This window comes from Lissotriton vulgaris, chromosome 4_1 (genome assembly GCF_964263255.1).
Source record: "Lissotriton vulgaris chromosome 4_1, aLisVul1.2, whole genome shotgun sequence".
Lineage (NCBI taxonomy): Eukaryota > Metazoa > Chordata > Amphibia > Caudata > Salamandridae > Lissotriton > Lissotriton vulgaris.
The window spans coordinates 178,943,340-178,961,346 of record NC_141691.1 but is presented as its reverse complement, the minus strand read 5'-3'; positions in this window follow the sequence as shown (position 1 = coordinate 178,961,346).

Below are 18,007 nucleotides of genomic sequence, written 5' to 3'. Positions count from 1 at the left end.
TAGCTTTAAAATATTGTGCCATCATAGCTCCATGGATAGTTACCCTAATCCATTCCCGTTTGAGGTCTGACAGGGATTGCCATTCAGGGGTGCTGCTGCTCGTTCCTGGTTCGATATCGATGCCAAAAAGAGAAGGTGTCCTCATTATGGCTGCTGCATCCTCCTCACCGAAACTCAGTCCCTGCCCCTCCATGGTGGTGGGGTCTGATAGGAATGGTCCCGGTGTGGTGGGGTCCTTCACAGAAGGTAGGGAAAGAAAGAATGAGGAGAAGCAGGGGTGGTTCACTTTGGAAGCAACCCTTAAGAGAGATAAGAGTAGGTCCAATACTGGATTCGGCTATGGACCGGGTATGAGCCACCACAGAGGTGTAGGCTCAAGTTTTTTGGGGGATTTGAACAGACTCACCCACCATATGATAGCTCCCACGGTTTGCACCGTGCACGAGTAGGTTTCCAAGAGGGGGGAGGCGAGAGGACACTATTAACCACTCAAGATGGTGGAAGGTCCAGTAGCAGCTTAGTGTCCGTACTGAGTACTAGAGAGTCAAATCAAAAAAGGGGGGTTGCTGCACTGTTCCTAGAGGAAGAAGAGGTGGGGGAATTCTTGCTGGCGTGACCAAGGGGGGGATTTTAATGATACCCTGGGGCATCCATTATGTTGGATGTATTTGCCTCACACACCCCGAGGAGTGTCATGCTTCATCATCGGCGGTTGCTCCTCGTCGGGGAGGCGGTGCAATCCCCGACGGGCACACCTCAGAGAGGGGCTCTTTGGCGGAGATCTTTTTCCAACTGCCTATTGGTGAAGTGGGGGTATGTGGGCAGGGTGGTGTGTACCTATGATAAGGTGGCTAAAATGTAACAAGGGGTACCGGAATGGACTTTATTCTGGGGGTCCCCTGGCTACGGTTAAAAGGTGAAGCTAGTTTCCTAGGTGTCAACCTATTATGTTGTGTGACCCTAGAAGATACTAGCGGTGCATGTGGTCAACATGTTTCTCGCTAATGGTATATTAACCGCGATTCTTCAGGACCAAAGTGAAAACAACAACATGCTCGTGTCATATGTGTTGTATTGTTACCTTAGTGGATCCTCCTATGCCTATGTATAGAGAAAGGATAAGGAAACAGTAATTAAACAAAAATTGCCAGTCACAATATTGCCAGGAAGAAAATATACTAACATGCTGGTGGTATTGGAAGTGATTTTACTCATCCACCGCATGCCAAGTGTATTGTGCGTGCAATGTAAAGGTGAAGAGCACACGCAATAACTAGAACTGTGACCAGGACCGTGGACAGTGAGGGTGATGGTTTAAAAACAGGAGTGTAAAAATACAAAGTTAAAAATGCAGCAGTATTAATCTCAATGCCTGCCTGTAGCATGTCAGGTATTGGGCAGGACTTTTGTGCAAACACCACTAGGTAGCTTAATAGGCATAACAGCACACTTCCACTGTGATATTTATAAACCATTGCAATAAGCATGTGTAGAATCCCCTACTCACCTACTGATCATATCCTAGAGGCCACATGAGTGTTCGGCAGGGCTGAACTACAGCGCTGAGCCCACGGTGTGGCTGGAGTAGGGGTAGGGAAAAAACGCAGTAAAGTGAATGTATCCCTGCATTAATCAGGCTAAAAACCTGTATTGGCGCAAATTGCTCTTCCTGTGCCAAGCGCTAAACGCACTCACCTGAAGTCTGCTGTGTCCGGGTGTAGTGACCTACCCATCCCCGCCGAGCTCGAGTAGATGTTTGAGCTCGGCGGCGGGGGTTATTTCAAGAACACCGGGAAGTCAGCGTGACGCGTTGAGTAACCGCCCCCTGCCCAAGGTCACGTGTGCGTAGCCGAGAACGTGGCGGCCATCTTAAACACTACGGATCGGCTATTACCCTGAATAACCGCCCCGTTTAAAAACTTAACAGAGCCTCAACTACTTCGGTTGCATAGATCTCTGTACAGTGTGGCAAGCCAAGGGGTCTGGCGAATGAGATTTAAACCCATTTGTAGGTGTGGCTCACAGGTAGTGGTGAACAATGTTGATGCCTTATTGCAGATGGCGGCCATGATACAAGGGGTCCCTCGGAGTCGCCAGTGTAGCAGGATATAGGTTACTATTAAGAGGTGACCCCGCCCACAGGTCGCCCTGGTATCAAGGACTACCCTCACTGTGTCACAGTATGACGGTGATAACATCCGGTCTATATATGTAGTGGGACCAAGGTAACCTGACACAACCCCATGCCACGAGATTTGACAGTGACATAGACCATATACCACTTCCGGGCCACTCCCTTCCCTGAAAGTGCCACCACTGACCCTAGGACACCCACTAACACGGGCCCCCAACATATGGTAACCTTGGTCCCACTACATATATAGACCGGATGTTATCACCGTCATACTGTGACACAGTGAGGGTAGTCCTTGATACCAGGGCGACCTGTGGGCGGGGTCACCTCTTAATAGTAACCTATATCCTGCTACACTGGCGACTCCGAGGGACCCCTTGTATCATGGCCGCCATCTGCAATAAGGCATCAACATTGTTCACCACTACCTGTGAGCCACACCTACAAATGGGTTTAAATCTCATTCGCAAGACCCCTTGGCTTGCCACACTGTACAGAGATCTATGCAACCGAAGTAGTTGAGGCTCTGTTAAGTTTTTAAACGGGGCGGTTATCCAGGGTAATAGCCGATCCGTAGTGTTTACACCATCATAAGATGGCCGCCACGTTCTCGGCTACGCACACGTGACCTTGGGCAGGGGGCGGTTACTCAACGCGTCACGCTGACTTCCCGGTGTTGTTGAAATAACCCCCGCCGCCGAGCTCAAACATCTACTCGAGCTCGGCGGGGATGGGTAGGTCACTACACCCGGACACAGCAGACTTCAGGTGAGTGCGTTTAGCGCTTGGCACAGGAAGAGCAATTTGCGCCAATACAGGTTTTTAGCCTGATTAATGCAAGGATACATTCACTTTACTGCGTTTTTTCCCTACCCCTACTCCAGCCACACCGTGGGCTCAGCGCTGTAGTTCAGCCCTGCCGAACACTCATGTGGCCTCTAGGATATGATCAGTAGGTGAGTAGGGGATTCTACACATGCTTATTGCAATGGTTTATAAATATCACAGTGGAAGTGTGCTGTTATGCCTATTAAGCTACCTAGTGGTGTTTGCACAAAAGTCCTGCCCAATACCTGACATGCTACAGGCAGGCATTGAGATTAATACTGCTGCATTTTTAACTTTGTATTTTTACACTCCTGTTTTTAAACCATCACCCTCACTGTCCACGGTCCTGGTCACAGTTCTAGTTATTGCGTGTGCTCTTCACCTTTACATTGCACGCACAATACACTTGGCATGCGGTGGATGAGTAAAATCACTTCCAATACCACCAGCATGTTAGTATATTTTCTTCCTGGCAATATTGTGACTGGCAATTTTTGTTTAATTACTGTTTCCTTATCCTTTCTCTATACATAGGCATAGGAGGATCCACTAAGGTAACAATACAACACATATGACACGAGCATGTTGTTGTTTTCACTTTGGTCCTGAAGAATCGCGGTTAATATACCATTAGCGAGAAACATGTTGACCACATGCACCGCTAGTATCTTCTAGGGTCACACAACATAATAGGTTGACACCTAGGAAACTAGCTTCACCTTTTAACCGTAGCCAGGGGACCCCCAGAATAAAGTCCATTCCGGTACCCCTTGTTACATTTTAGCCACCTTATCATAGGTACACACCACCCTGCCCACATACCCCCACTTCACCAATAGGCAGTTGGAAAAAGATCTCCGCCAAAGAGCCCCTCTCTGAGGTGTGCCCGTCGGGGATTGCACCGCCTCCCCGACGAGGAGCAACCGCCGATGATGAAGCATGACACTCCTCGGGGTGTGTGAGGCAAATACATCCAACATAATGGATGCCCCAGGGTATCATTAAAATCCCCCCCCTTGGTCACGCCAGCAAGAATTCCCCCACCTCTTCTTCCTCTAGGAACAGTGCAGCAACCCCCCTTTTTTGATTTGACTCTCTAGTACTCAGTACGGACACTAAGCTGCTACTGGACCTTCCACCATCTTGAGTGGTTAATAGTGTCCTCTCGCCTCCCCCCTCTTGGAAACCTACTCGTGCACGGTGCAAACCGTGGGAGCTATCATATGGTGGGTGAGTCTGTTCAAATCCCCCAAAAAACTTGAGCCTACACCTCTGCGGTGGCTCATACCCGGTCCATAGCCGAATCCAGTATTGGACCTACTCTTATCTCTCTTAAGGGTTGCTTCCAAAGTGAACCACCCCTGCTTCTCCTCATTCTTTCTTTCCCTACCTTCTGTGAAGGACCCCAACACACCGGGACCATTCCTATCAGACCCCACCACCATGGAGGGGCAGGGACTGAGTTTCGGTGAGGAGGATGCAGCAGCCATAATGAGGACACCTTCTCTTTTTGGCATCGATATCGAACCAGGAACGAGCAGCAGCACCCCTGAATGGCAATCCCTGTCAGACCTCAAACGGGAATGGATTAGGGTAACTATCCATGGAGCTATGATGGCACAATATTTTAAAGCTAAAATTGCACCCAACGGATTGATAGTGAAAAACTTCCCAAGAATATTCTGGGAGGACGGACAATTTAAGGTGGAATGGTCACAGGTCTCGTGGAAATGCACCCACGACCTCCTCATCCTTATAGTTAACACGGCAAAGCGACTAGCCGATGCTCTGCTGGTTAAAATACAAGCAGCAGAGGCTGCCTTGAAGACCTCGGTACAAAATCCAGGCTTTAAAACAAAACTTGCCGAGATCAACAAAGAAATGGCAGAACATAAGGAATATCTTATGAACCAAAAGGTAGCCAAATTACAAAAGGACATCAAAAAATTCTCTAAAGAGAAAGTCTACCCCTATTTAAGGGATGACTATGTTCCCCCAGGTACTAGCTATAGTTCAGACTCCAGCACGACCTCATCAAGGAGGGGCTCAAATAGTGGCTCGGACAGCAGTGAGGACAACAACCCTGCACAGATGCCCCCCAGGGCTAAAAGAGGTAGGGGACGGGGACAGCACAACTTCCCCAATTACCAAAATCAGGGGCAACCTATGGGCCCCCCACTCTGGCAATACCCACAATTCCCCCACTTCCAACCACCGTTTGGCCCACAATACCCTGCATTCTATCCCCCCCAAAACCCTACACACCCTCCTTTTTTAGGCAGAGGTTGGGGCAGAGGGCGAGGGCGAAAAAGAGGCAACACAGCAGAGAAAAGGGTCCAATGGGAGGACACACGCCCCCAAGGGATGGACACGAGGAGCACGAGCCGGTCAGGGCAACAGTGAGTTTGGTGGTCAATCTCTCAGATCGCCACCTTACTCAAAGAGAGGAAGAAGTCCTACAAAATGGCTTGGGCTTCGTCCCAACACCTAGGATCGACCAGTTCCAACAAACTAGGGAACTCAAAGCCTTCTTCAGAAAAATAAGGTTAAAAACCTTCTTTGAGGGAAAACCCAGTGAACCCACAGAAGATTCTGGACTCCATAATCCCTCAACTTTTACACCTCACAACGGTATGATTCCTAACGAAGTGCTGACGTTTGAACAGGCAGTACTGAAAGACATCAATAAGCTTGACCGGCTGACACCACATTCCAACATCTCCAAGAATGAGTTGGCAATACTCAAGTCACTGGCAAATGATTCCTCAATCACAATCAAACAGGCAGACAAAGGGGGAGCCACAGTTCTGATGAACACTGTGGATTACGAGTTGGAATGCACCAGACAGCTCAGTGACCAGAGATATTACACTCCAATCACTGATGACCCGACCACGCGCTTACAGACCAAGATCACAAGCCTGGTATCCGGTGCTGAATGTGATCAATGGATCAGTAAAAAGGAGGCAGAATTTCTCATGAAAAAGGACCCCAGGGTACCATATTTTTACATCCTGCCTAAGATCCATAAAGCCACCAGACCAGTACCAGGGAGGCCAATTGTCTCTGGGATTGACTCTGTGCTAGAGCCCCTGTCACAGTTTTGCGACCACTTCCTGCAACCCCTGGTGAAAAGCATCCCCTCCTACATTCAGGACACTACGGATGTCCTTAGAATACTGGATACAGTCCAGGACCCAGGAGAGATTGACCTTCTAATTACCCTAGACGTCGAAGCACTTTATACGAACATCCCCCAGAGGGCGACTCTTGAGGTAATTGAGGAAAGACTTGGGCAAGAATTGTGGAGCTCCAACACTCCCCAGACCTTCATCATGGAGTGCGCCACATTAGCCCTGACGGAAAACTATTTTGAATACAGAGGCAAATTCTACCATCAAACCCAGGGGACCTCTATGGGCAGTACCTTCGCCCCCTCGGTGGCCTGTTTATACATGGCCAAATTTGAAGAGACTCATATACACCATGAGTCTAATCCCTTCCGCAATAACATCAGAATGTGGAAACGCTTCATAGATGACATCCTTATCCTATGGAACGGTCCACCGACCTCATATGAAGGCTTCTTGGTTTGGGTTAACACACTTAACCCTCACCTACATTTCACCATGACAGCCTCACCCCATGAAATCGCTTTCCTTGACCTAACGATCAGATTGGAAGCAGGTTCCATAAAGACCACCATGTACCGTAAACCTACAGATCGTAACAGCCTCCTGCACTACACGAGTCACCATCCCAGGGCCCTACGTACCAATCTGCCCTTTGGCCAATTCTTACGAATCAGGCGGAATTGTAGCGCGGTGGCCGATTACAAGAAGGAATCTGCTCTTCTCTCTAGGAACCTCCTCGATAGGGGTTACCCCAAGAGTGATATTCTCAAGGCAAGGAAACGTGCCAGAAACAATAATAGAGAAGCCCTGCTGGAACGACAGGAGAGAGCCCCTGTTGAGAACCAACCAATCACATGTGTTACCACATTTACCCCCCTGTCCAATAAAATCAGGAATACGATTAAACATCACTGGGGCATACTCAACACAGGTGACATGACCCTAGAGGAACCCAGATTTGCTTTTAAGAGGTCACAAAACCTAAAAGATATCTTGATTAGCACCAGGCCTAAACATACGAGGAAAGAAACCCAACTAACTTTATGGAATTTACCCCCAGTGATGGGCCACTACCCCTGTGGCATGTGTGGGGTCTGTAGATACACCCTGACTCTCAAAACTATACAACTCTCTGACAACTTCAAATGGGAACTCAGGCAACACACGAATTGCAATACATCCCACTGCGTGTACCTGTTAATATGCCCGTGTAACCTGCAGTACATAGGGATGACAACCCGCCCAATCAAGACTCGAATCATAGAACATCGCAGCAATTTCCGCTGCAGAAAGACCCACACCAAAATGTGCAAACATTATGTGGAAGCCAACCATGATGAGAATTCAATGAAGTGGGTAGTTCTGGAGTCCAGTCCTAACTGCCCTACAAAAGTACTCTTCAACAAGGAACAGAGATGGGTACATCGGCTGTCATCTGACCGACATGGGCTCAATGAAGACATTCCCTGGCATTCATTATGAACTTCGTCGAGCAAAGATAGACTATACTGTTCCTACAAATCAGAAGTAAAGAGAAGTAAGATGAGGTAAAGGTATGGTCACAAGGAGGGTAAGGGTAGTGCTCTGTGGAGGACTACTCTGGGTATCCACTATGTTGGTAATAATGGCCTCACACACCCTTGCGAGTGTCATGAGGTGGATACATAGGCTGTCCTCAGACAGGCGGGGACTCAATGAAGACATACCTTGGAGTACACTATGACACCCTTGAATACACCAGCTAAATATCCAATTATGATAATGCCCTTATGGTTGAGTATGGCTCGGAACATATTGAATATTGACGACACACCTTGTAATTAGATCCCATGAATTGAGATTTCTAATTCAGAATTTACTTAATGATAATTCTATCACTCCAAAACTGTATCGGTTATATCAGAACATGACCCGTCCTTTATAATACACCGTTAGGACATTTCCCTTATGGTTGAGTCTGACTTGGAATATATGGAATTTATAATACACCGTTAGGACATTTCCCTTATGGTTGAGTCTGACTTGGAATTAAGCGTGGGCGGAAAATCCGTTCCGCTCGCGGATTTTGCGGATTTTCGGGAAATCCGCAATCCGCGAGATTTGCGGATTTCCCGCAAAATCCGCAAATTCGCACGCAGCGGATTTTTTTGGCGGCGCGCGGCGTTGGTGATACAATTTTTGCGGCGCGCGGCGTTTATCATCGTTTGCCGAGTTGTTTTTTTCGATAGTTTGCGAGTGCTGCGCCATTTTGGATCTTGCTGTGTGATCCCGCGGGAATTGGCGAGCGCGATTACGTCATCGCGGCTTGCCAGCGATAGTTTGTCAACGCGAGTACGACGAGATCACGTCTCGCGGTACTTCGCAATTGCGAGATTTGAGATGCGGCGAGCGAAAATATAAATTTGCAATTCTGCACAAGAAATCCACCAGCAAGCAGCATAAACCTTCTAGAAATGATGATTTTTATGTGAATAACTCCTTAGTTTGACATTTGCCTGCACTTTTTTAGCGAGGAGTCCATTTTGGGGAGGGGGGCAGGGGGGTGGGAGGAAGGAAGTGCCCCATAGTCTTCAACTTCCTGTTCCAGTTCAGCAGGCTCCTCCCAGTGCTTTGTCCATCTCCTGGTCACTTTTCATTCGGATGTGGACCTGGAAGGATTACTTTTTGTGGATGCTGCTGGATCTTTGGATTTGAGGCCTTTTTGACTTTCTTTGGATCACTGTTGGATTAGAAATTTTACAAGTAAGTTTGTTTGGGGCATTACAGTTGCTGCAACTAAAATTTTGGGATTTTCGATTTTTGGGCTGTTTTGGGGCCTTTTCCCCAGGGGTACTCAGTGGTGGGTGGACTGATTCTTTCTGTGGGTTGTCTTGAACTTAAACATCACGGAGGCCATAGATGAATTGGGATTCTGCTGATTTTTCTGTGTTTTTCGATTTTTTTTTTTGTAAAATTTTGTGTTTTTCGATTTTTGACCTGTTGTTGGGGCCTTGACCAGGGGTAGTGAGTGGTGCATGGGCCTAGTCTTTCTGTGGGCTGTCTTGAATTTAAACATCATGGAGGCCATGGATTGAATGGGATTGTGCTGATTTTGCAGTGTTTTTCGATTTTTGGGCCTGTACTTGTGGCCTTTTCACCAGGGGTATTTGAGTCTAGCATGGGCCTAGTATTTCTGTGGGTTGTCTTGAATTTAAACATCATGGAGGCCATGGATTGAATGGGATTGTGCTGATTTTGAAGTGTTTTTCGATTTTTGGGCCTGTACTTGTGGCCTTTTCACCAGGGGTATTTGAGTCTAGCATGGGCCTAGTCTTTCTGTGGGCTGTCTTGAATTTAAACATCATGGAGGCCATGGATGGAATGGGATTGTGCTGATTTTTCTGTGTTTTTCGATTTTTTTTTTTTTGTAAAATTTTGTGTTTTTCGATTTTTGACCTGTTGTTGGGGCCTTGACCAGGGGTAGTGAGTGGTGCATGGGCCTAGTCTTTCTGTGGGCTGTCTTGAATTTAAACATCATGGAGGCCATGGATGGAATGGGATTGTGCTGATTTTGCAGTGTTTTTCGATTTTTGGGCCTGTACTTGTGGCCTTTTCACCAGGGGTATTTGAGTCTAGCATGGGCCTAGTCTTTCTGTGGGCTGTCTTGAATCTAAACATCATGGAGGCCATGGATGGAATGGGATTGTGCTGATTTTGCAGTGTTTTTCGATTTTTGGGGGTGTTCATGGGGAGGGACATGCCATGTGGCTGGTGGCCATTTTGAGTGCAGCTACAGGCACTGGCCATGTGCTGGCAGGCAAGTGGCCATTTTGAATGCAGGCTTTGTTGTTAGGCCTCCAACCATTTTGCCTACTTTTCAACCTTTATTTATGCCCAGGGGTAGTGAGTCTTGCATGGGCCTAGTATTTCTGTGGGTTGTCTTGAATTTAAACATCATGGAGGCCATGGATTGAATGGGATTGTGCTGATTTTGCAGTGTTTTTCGATTTTTGGGCCTGTACTTGTGGCCTTTTCACCAGGGGTATTTGAGTCTAGCATGGGCCTAGTCTTTCTGTGGGCTGTCTTGAATTTAAACATCATGGAGGCCATGGATGGAATGGGATTGTACTGATTTTTCTGTGTTTTTCGATTTTTTTTTTTGTAAAATTTTGTGTTTTTCGATTTTTGACCTGTTGTTGGGGCCTTGACCAGGGGTAGTGAGTGGTGCATGGGCCTAGTCTTTCTGTGGGCTGTCTTGAATTTAAACATCATGGAGGCCATGGATGGAATGGCATTGTGCTGATTTTGCAGTGTTTTTCGATTTTTGGGCCTGTACTTGTGGCCTTTTCACCAGGGGTATTTGAGTCTAGCATGGGCCTAGTCTTTCTGTGGGCTGTCTTGAATCTAAACATCATGGAGGCCATGGATGGAATGGGATTGTGCTGATTTTGCAGTGTTTTTCGATTTTTGGGGGTGTTCATGGGGAGGGACATGCCATGTGGCTGGTGGCCATTTTGAGTGCAGCTACAGGCACTGGCCATGTGCTGGCAGGCAAGTGGCCATTTTGAATGCAGGCTTTGTTGTTAGGCCTCCAACCATTTTGCCTACTTTTCAACCTTTATTTATGCCCAGGGGTAGTGAGTCTTGCATGGGCCTAGTATTTCTGTGGGTTGTCTTGAATTTAAACATCATGGAGGCCATGGATTGAATGGGATTGTGCTGATTTTGCAGTGTTTTTCGATTTTTGGGCCTGTACTTGTGGCCTTTTCACCAGGGGTATTTGAGTCTAGCATGGGCCTAGTCTTTCTGTGGGCTGTCTTGAATTTAAACATCATGGAGGCCATGGATGGAATGGGATTGTACTGATTTTTCTGTGTTTTTCGATTTTTTTTTTTGTAAAATTTTGTGTTTTTCGATTTTTGACCTGTTGTTGGGGCCTTGACCAGGGGTAGTGAGTGGTGCATGGGCCTAGTCTTTCTGTGGGCTGTCTTGAATTTAAACATCATGGAGGCCATGGATGGAATGGCATTGTGCTGATTTTGCAGTGTTTTTCGATTTTTGGGCCTGTACTTGTGGCCTTTTCACCAGGGGTATTTGAGTCTAGCATGGGCCTAGTCTTTCTGTGGGCTGTCTTGAATCTAAACATCATGGAGGCCATGGATGGAATGGGATTGTGCTGATTTTGCAGTGTTTTTCGATTTTTGGGGGTGTTCATGGGGAGGGACATGCCATGTGGCTGGTGGCCATTTTGAGTGCAGCTACAGGCACTGGCCATGTGCTGGCAGGCAAGTGGCCATTTTAAATGCAGGCTTTGTTGTTAGGCCTCCAACCATTTTGCCTACTTTTCAACCTTTATTTATGCCCAGGGGTAGTGAGTCTTGCATGGGCCTAGTCTTTCTGTGGGTTGTCTTGAATTTAAACATTATGGAGGGCATGGATGGATTGGGATTGTGCTGATTTTGCAGTGTTTTTCGATTTTTTTGTGCTCTATAACTGAACTGATGTTCCTCTGTCTTCCATTTTTTTTAGGTGCACAAGACTCAAGAGAACCACCAGTGCCAGGAAGAAGTCCTGCAGCGGTGTGTGTGTGCAGCATAACGTCACGCGACGTCACGTCTGGCCTCAGACAACTCTACAATTCGTGCAACTGCGGCCTGCTGTCTGACCTGCTCTGAAGAAGATGGCCCCAAAGAAAGTTCTCCGTAGCTCCTCTAGCAAGAAAGTTGCTAGTAAGGAGCAGAAGAAGCAAGTTACCAAGGAGGCTGGTGTGCCACCCGCCACTTTTTTTGGGAGCAAAAAAAAAAGTACGCCTGCAGCAGCAGGATCTGCTGGGGACCAAGCTGAGAGCAGCACCCCTGCTCCATTGGGTTCAGTGCCTCCACCACCACGCCAACTTAAGTCAAAGCCCTTGAGTGCTTCAGAGGCAGTCAGTGTACTTCTCCAATCACCATCGACCAGTGATGTTGGCTCATCGCAAGAAAGTAGCAGCAATGTCCCTGAATCAACACAGGTTGTTGTAACTCATCTGACAAGTGTTGAACAACCACAGCCGCAACAACAACACCATGTGCAAGTACACGCCCAAGTACATGTGGAAGGAGAGGCAGCAAAAGGAGATGCGCAAGCAAAGGTGCATGGAGGTTCACAAGTGCCCACAATAGTTGTTCCTCCCGAAGTAGGGGCACATTTGGAAATCGACATTGAAGCTGAGGTATCATTGGAAGCCACTCCTCCTGATGATCATTCATTGTCTTCCACATCCCTAGCAAGGAAAAGATCAAGGGGGGTGTCTACATCTTCTTCAAGCCCACCTCGTTCTGGTGCAAGTGATCTGTCTTGGGAACCACCACAACTGCGGTCTGACAGTGAGGCAGAGGCACACCATGATCTGACACCGGCACCTAAGCGTAAAAGGAAGGTCGTCCAAAAACTCAAACCTATGGAGTGTGATGAGGCTCAACAAGAAGTGACAGATACTGCTGGTGATGAAGCCTCTCACGATGACGACGAGCCAGTCATCACAAAGGTCACTGCAGCCCCACCGGGCATGCAGCAAAGAGACATTTTGACCCTATCCCGAGAAGCTGCTGAGCGTGATGATGATGTCGGCGAGGAGGCAATGGAAATGGAATCATTAGATTTGGAGTTAAGTAGTACACCAAAACCTACCGCTTCCATATTTCTTCGCAAGAAGGTACCCACCTCGTCCTCGACCTCAATTCGTGGTGGTGAAAGTGCAAAACGTACTGAAGTTCGGCAATCCACATCCTCCACTTCATCTGTCATTAGCAGCAGGACCACCACCACCAGTATCGCCGCCTCCTCCGGCCCCCAAAGACATTTCAAGTCTCCAGTTTGGGACTTCTTTAGTGTTTGCCCAAAAAAGGAAAACGTAGCCATTTGTAGCCTTTGTAAGCTTCTAGTTAGTCGTGGTAAGCTTGGTTCTAACTATGGTACCGGAGGCCAGAGAGGTCATCTTGAGAGAGCGCACCCTGTCCAATGGTTTCCGCACCTAGAGGCGGTCAAGAAAGCCGGAATTGCACGTAATGAAAACGTTGATTTGTCATCTGCTGATGACGAGGAGGTACAAGAAGACGATTCAAACACTTCACTTACACCCAGTTCCCATGTCAGCAGCACACCCCATGGGAGCCACACTAAGAGTGTGGGAGAGAGTGAGACATCAATGCGGAAAAGTTCATCAGCGAGCGTAACTGGGTCGAAGAGATCATCATCATCCCGTAAATCATTGGTCCAGGGCAACATTAAAAAGATGTTGTTTACAGAAGCGCAATATGAACGCAACCACCCAATGACCCGTCTGTATAACACTAAGCTGGCTAAAATGCTAGCTCTGGACCTTCTCCCTTTTTCTTTTGTAGAAGGGGTTGGTTTTCTAGAATTAGTGGCAGTGCTCTGCCCTAAATGGAAGGTTCCTAGCCGGTTCTATTTTGCCCGAGTTGCGGTTCCAGCACTACATGAAGATGTTCTGAAGGTGATTGGGGCAGCTTTGCAGAAGAGTGCTGTTCACACTATACATCTGACAACAGACATGTGGACCAGTGGCGCAGGCGCTGATTACATGTGCATCACTGCACACTGGGTCTCTTTTTCAGGGGCTAAAGCAAAGCTAAACTCAGGTGTTGACACTAACATTGTTTTTAAAGGTGCTCGGAAACATGCAACACTAGCCATGTTTGGTTTGGAGAAACGTCACACAGCAGAAAACATTTTGGATGTCTTTAACACAAAGGTCCTTAACTGTCTGTCCCCACTAAAACGCAAGGTTGGTTATGTTTCCACGGACAATGGCTCCAATATAGTTAAGGCCATGAGGGACGGTTACTATTTCAGAGTGCCGTGTTTGGCGCACTGTATAAACCTGGTTGTCCAAAAATTCTTGGGTAATAAACGCAGTGCAGCGTACAGTGTATTGGAGAACTGCCGAAAAATTTGCAAGCATTTCAGGCATTCTTTTAAGGCCCGGAAGCAGCTGAGGAGCATGCTATATCAATGTCAAATGCCAGTGAAAGCACTCATCCAGGAGGTGGTAACACGTTGGAACTCAACCTTCTACATGCTTGAGCGTCTGTATGAGCAGTATACGCAACTCGATCAATATTTCTTGAAAGAGGGTATAGAGGAGCTGAGGATGGGTGGGCCGCAATGGAACATAGTTGAAAGCCTAACACGCATGCTTCGTCCTTTTGAGGTCTTCACGCGTGCAGTCAGCAAGGAGGACTCTAATTTGGGAAAAGCTATCCCATTGTTGTACATGCTGGAGGACCAACTGAAGGAGGTGTGTTCTGTGTTTCGAAAAGATGACAAAAAGAAAGACTCTTTGCTTCTGGCTGAGCAATTATTAGAGCTCCTACAAGGTGATGAACGTCTTCAAAAGATCCACTCAGAACAGCATTACATTTGTGCTACTATTCTGGATCCACGCTACAAAAAGGCGCTGGCAGGCAGAGCATTCTTTCCTTTTGGTGATGAAGATGTTACAAAGTACAAACGTTGGCTAGCCTTGTCAGCCAAGAAGTTTGAAACAGAATGGCTGGAAATTGAAGGAAATGGCAGTACATCAGCAGGCCATCCCCAGTCAAAACAATCCACTTCTGCACCTGTGGCTGTGGCACAAGTGACCTCTCAGCCGTTAAAGACACCGGCAACCGGATCATCTGCACGAAAGACAACAGAAACATTGGAGGCTGAAGAGGATTGGCTAGCTCTGCGTGGGTTTGGTTCTCAAAAGGTCAGAGGCACAGCAAGAGCTACGCAAAGTGGAGGAACCTTGGAGGAGGACCTTGAGTCGATGGTGAAGGACTATCTGAATGACTCCACAGAGGTCTATGTTAATTCTGACCCATTGGCGTATTGGCATGGGAAAAAAGAATTGTGGCCACAGCTCACCAACCTGGCTATAAACTACTTGTCTTGCCCACTCGCAAGTGTGTCTTCTGAACGGGTTTTCAGTGCGGCTGGTGGGATTGTAACTCCCAAACGGAGCCGCCTCTCGCCCAAAAATGTGGAGAGGTTAACAATGATCAAGATGAATCAGCACCTCATACCACCAGATATAAGAGTACGAGAGAGCGTGCCGGATGAAGAGGAGGTGGCCAGCACCATAGATGAGGGAATTTCTACTCTGTCAGGTGGCACTGACCTCACCCTGGCTGAATTCGCAGAGTATGATGACGAAGCCTTATTCTTATTCCTGGACCGTGATACCGACTTCGAGCCCTGAAAATGAGACAACGAATCAATAACTTTCTTTTTCATCCTTATTCACTTTTATTCCTGTGTCTCTGTCTTTCTTTGTTGTGCACAGTTAATATAATTCAAACTTTAATCAGATAATCACAAAAACAAGCCCATCAGCAGAACTGTCTTCACTTGTTTGCTAATTTATTTGAAGGTGCCGCAGTCTGCATTCCTCAGGTTCACAAGTTCAGAAGAACATGCTCCTCTATCCTCCAGACTCCTATTTCCATCAAAGCAGAGGGCTGGTTTACGCCCAATGAAGAAAGACTCAGCACTTGTGGGGGTGTTGTTCTACCTCTTTGCAGGTGAGTTGACGGGTCTGGGGCCATTGCTGGGAAGCACTAAAAGTGGTTTGGACCAAATCCGAGGCGGAAAATTTTTTGTGTTTTTGATGACTTGCTTGCCTTTGAGGTGCTCTTAGGGGGGGTTCCGTCTGTTTGTGGGTGAGTTTCGTGGTCTGAGAGCATTGCTGGGACACTCTAATCTTGATTGCATTTGCTTTTCAGGAAATCCGTCGTGCCAACCCCGACTTATGGCCTAGCTACGCAGCGCGTTTGGACCGAAGGCCCAGAAATATTGCAAGTATGAGATTTTGCTTTTGACCTGTTTGGGGGTGTTATGCTTCTTGGCGGGTGGGTTGCCGGGTCTTGGGGCATTCCTGGGAAGGTCTAATACCGGGTAGAAGTGGTTGGGACAAAATCCAGGCCGATTTTTTTTTTTGGCTATTTCTGACATTTTGCTCTATGTAGCGTTTTCGGGGGCCTGTTTGGGGGGCTTCCTGGTGTTTGCGGGTGAGTTTCGTGGTCTGGGAGCACTGCTGGGACACTCTAATCTTGATTGCATTTGCTTTTCAGGAAATCCGTCGTGCCAACCCCGACTTATGGCCTAGCTACGCAGCGCGTTTGGACCGAAGGCCCAGAAATATTGCAAGTATGAGATTTTGCTTTTGGCCTGTTTGGGGGTGTTACGCTTCTTGGCGGGTGGGTTGCCGGTTCTTGGGGCATTCCTGGGAAGGTCTAATACCGGGTAGAAGTGGTTGGGACAAAATCCAGGCCGATTTTTTTTGTGGCTATTTCTGACATTTTGCTCTATGTAGCGTTTTCGGGGGCCTGTTTGGGGGGCTTCCTGGTGTTTGCGGGTGAGTTTCGTGGTCTGGGAGCACTGCTGGGACACTCTAATCTTGATTGCATTTGCTTTTCAGGAAATCCGTCGTGCCAACCCCGACTTATGGCCTAGCTACGCAGCGCGTTTGGACCGAAGGCCCAGAAATATTGCAAGTATGAGATTTTGCTTTTGGCCTGTTTGGGGGTGTTACGCTTCTTGGCGGGTGGGTTGCCGGGTCTTGGGGCATTCCTGGGAAGGTCTAATACCGGGTAGAAGTGGTTGGGACAAAATCCAGGCCGATTTTTTTTTGGGCTATTTCTGACATTTTGCTCTATGTAGCGTTTTCGGGGGCCAATTGGGGGGCTTCCTGGTGTTTGCGGGTGAGTTTCGTGGTCTGGGAGCACTGCTGGGACACTCTAATCTTGATTGCATTTGCTTTTCAGGAAATCCGTCGTGCCAACCCCGACTTATGGCCTAGCTACGCAGCGCGTTTGGACCGAAGGCCCAGAAATATTGCAAGTATGAGATTTTGCTTTTGGCCTGTTTGGGGGTGTTACGCTTCTTGGCGGGTGGGTTGCCGGGTCTTGGGGCATTCCTGGGAAGGTCTAATACCGGGTAGAAGTGGTTGGGACAAAATCCAGGCCGATTTTTTTTTTGGCTATTTCTGACATTTTGCTCTATGTAGCGTTTTCGGGGGCCTGTTTGGGGGGCTTCCTGGTGTTTGCGGGTGAGTTTCGTGGTCTGGGAGCACTGCTGGGACACTCTAATCTTGATTGCATTTGCTTTTCAGGAAATCCGTCGTGCCAACCCCGACTTATGGCCTAGCTACGCAGCGCGTTTGGACCGAAGGCCCAGAAATATTGCAAGTATGAGATTTTGCTTTTGGCCTGTTTGGGGGTGTTACGCTTCTTGGCGGGTGGGTTGCCGGGTCTTGGGGCATTCCTGGGAAGGTCTAATACCGGGTAGAAGTGGTTGGGACAAAATCCAGGCCGATTTTTTTTTGGGCTATTTCTGACATTTTGCTCTATGTAGCGTTTTCGGGGGCCAATTGGGGGGCTTCCTGGTGTTTGCGGGTGAGTTTCGTGGTCTGGGAGCACTGCTGGGACACTCTAATCTTGATTGCATTTGCTTTTCAGGAAATCCGTTGTGCCAACCCCGACTTATGGCCTAGCTACGCAGCGCGTTTGGACCGAAGGCCCAGAAATATTGCAAGTATGAGATTTTGCTTTTGGCCTGTTTGGGGGTGTTATGCTTCTTGGCGGGTGGGTTGCCGGGTCTTGGGGCATTCCTGGGAAGGTCTAATACCGGGTAGAAGTGGTTGGGACAAAATCCAGGCCGATTTTTTTTTTGGCTATTTCTGACATTTTGCTCTATGTAGCGTTTTCGGGGGCCTGTTTGGGGGGCTTCCTGGTGTTTGTGGGTGAGTTTCGTGGTCTGGGAGCACTGCTGGCTATATATACTTTACTTTGCAAGAGGTTTGAAGCAAATCCATGGTGGCAGAGGGGACTTAGGGCCTAGCTGCAGAGCGCGCGCGGAGTGATTTGGGAAATTTGTGAAAAATTGACTA